The sequence below is a fragment of the Myotis davidii genome, unplaced genomic scaffold, assembly GCF_000327345.1.
Source record: "Myotis davidii unplaced genomic scaffold, ASM32734v1 scaffold546, whole genome shotgun sequence".
In the NCBI taxonomy this organism is placed as follows: Eukaryota; Metazoa; Chordata; class Mammalia; order Chiroptera; family Vespertilionidae; genus Myotis; species Myotis davidii.
In genome coordinates this window covers 565230-567787 of record NW_006297836.1, presented here as the reverse complement: position 1 = coordinate 567787, position 2558 = coordinate 565230, and positions in this window count along the sequence as shown.

Sequence of the window (2558 nt, the reverse complement as noted above, 5' to 3'; positions counted from 1 at the left end):
ACTGATCAGCTGTCAGAGACTAAGTCCCCGCCGGGCCATCTGGTCGACCCGCGCTCTCGTAAAGTAAAAGTAAAGTAAAGTAAAGTAAAGTAAAGTAAAGTAAAGTAAAGTAAAGTAAAGTAAAGTAAAGTAAAGTAAAATAAAATAAAGTAAAGTAAAGTAAAATAATATAATTTAAAAAAAAATAAAATAAAATAAAAAAATAAAGTTTGGTCTTCCAGATTTCTTTTTTTCAAATGGTTATTTAACATAGTGGTTAAGAATATGAATTTTGGAGTAAGACAAACATGGTTTCAAATTCTGACTCTGCGAGTTAATGTATGTGTGATTCAATCTCTGAGTCTCGGTTTACACATATATTTAAGTTAGATAATAAGAGAATTTTAAATTCTGTCAAGAACATTATTTTGGTTTCAGCTGACAATTTATCTGAGTGGGTTCAGGTCACATGTTCCAACGTGGCCTCTGTGGGCTGTTGTTCCTCTGCTGGTTGTTTTCAAAGCTTTTGTCTCTGATCTTTCCTGTGTTAATGCACCACCCAGTGGCCAGTCGGAAAACTGGGCGGTGGTCTACCCTTTTGTTCAGTTCTGGAAGTCTTTAGTATGCTAGTTAGGAGCACATAGGGAACCCAGGAGTTGGTAATCAACATTATGGGGTTGCTCTCCAGAGCTCCTCCCTCTCTGTGTCTCACCACAATACTCTCCAGTTCCCTTGGGCTTCCCTTTTCTGTGCTCCGGCCAGAAATCCCAACTAAGTTGGGACACTATTAAAGCAGAAGGGGCTGCCCTGGCCGGATAGAGTGTCAGCCTGCAAACTGAAGGGTCCCAGGTTCGATTCCAGTTAAGGGCACATGCCCGGGTTGTGGGCTCGATCCCCAGTGGGGGACTTGCAGGAGGCAGCTGATCCATGATTCTCTCTCATCATGGATGTTCTATCTCTCCCTCTTCCTTCCTCTCTGAAATCAATAAAAATATATTTTAAAAAAACAACCACAAATGTATTATTTTTTAAAAAGAGAACGTAGAAGGGGCCACTAAATAATCAATAAGTGTTTAACTGCAGGTAAAAATCAGAACTACCCCTGCCTGGCCAGTATGGCTCAGTAGTTGAGCGTCAATCTATGAACCAGGAGGTCAAGGTTCGATTCCTGGTAGGAACATGTGCCTGGGTTGTAGGCTTGATCCCCAGTGGGAGATGTGCAGGAGACAGCTGATTAATGATTGTCTCTTATTATTGATGTTTGTCTATCCTTCTCCCGCCCTGAAATCAACGTATATTTTTAAAAAATCAGAACTTCCCCTGGCAAACCATGGCACACAGTTGAGTTAACTGTTAAGGAGTAACTAAAGCAAGGATGTTGAATAAGAATATACATTTGTGTGGGGGAAGGGTAATAATTGCAAATGGTCATATGATGCTTATTTCTTATTTTTATTTATATTTTTGTTGATTTCAGGGAGGGAGGGAGGGAGGGAGGGAGAGAGAGAGAGAGAGAGAGAGAGAGAAACATCAGTTATGAGAATCACTGATCGGCTGCCTCCTGCACGCCCCTACTGGGGATCGAGCCTGCAACCTTGGGCATGTGCCCTTGACCAGAATCGAACCCGGGACCCTTCAGTCCGGAGGCCCATGCTCTATCCACTGAGCGAAACCAGCAAGGGCTGAAGCTTATTTATGAAGTTACATTTGAGTGGCAACCGCACAACCTCGTTGAGGAGTGAGCCATGTAGCTATCTGTAGATTCCTAGGATGCACTTTCCAGAAAAAGAGAACAAGTGGAAAAGTCCTGAGATAGGAGCAAAACAAGTGCATTCCAGGAAGAGCAGAGAGACAGTTGTGCTGGAGCCGAATGCACAAGGGGAAGGATGTTAGGGGGTAAACGAAGAGATTGGAAGCCATCTTATGCAAATGAATTTAGAAACGGAGAGGGGGACTCAGATTGGGTAGCGTTTTATAGACCATTTTAAGGACTGTGGCTTGCTCTAAGTGAGATGGGAGGCACTAGGAAGTTTTGAGCAAGAGCCACCTGCTGACTTACATTGTACCAAGATCCCTCTCCTCTGGCTTCTTTAGAGCAGTGGTCGCCAACCTTTCGGACCTCGCGGACCACCAGTTGGCGATCACTGCTTTAGAGTATGAACCGAAGGCCCTGGCCAGTTTGGCTCAGTGGATAGAGTGTTGGCCTGCAAACTGAAGCGTCACAGGTTCCATTTCCGTCCAGGGCATGAACCTGGTTTGCAGGCTCAAACCCCGACCCTGGTCCAGGCGAGTGTAGGAGGCAACCAATCGATGTGTCTCTCTCACATTGATGTTTCTCTCTGTCTCTCCCCCTATCTTCCACTCTCTCTAAAAATCAATGGAAAAATATCCTCGGGTGAGGATTAAAAAAATAAGTTAAAATAGAGTATGGACTGAAGGAGGGCAAAGGTGGAAGCAGGGAGCAGTCAGGAGGTGATGCCATGATCCAGGGGAGACATGTTGGTGACTTGGACCAGGGTGGTAGCTGAGTGCATGGCAACTATTAAGGGTTGAATTGTGTTCCCCAAGAAGCTATGTTG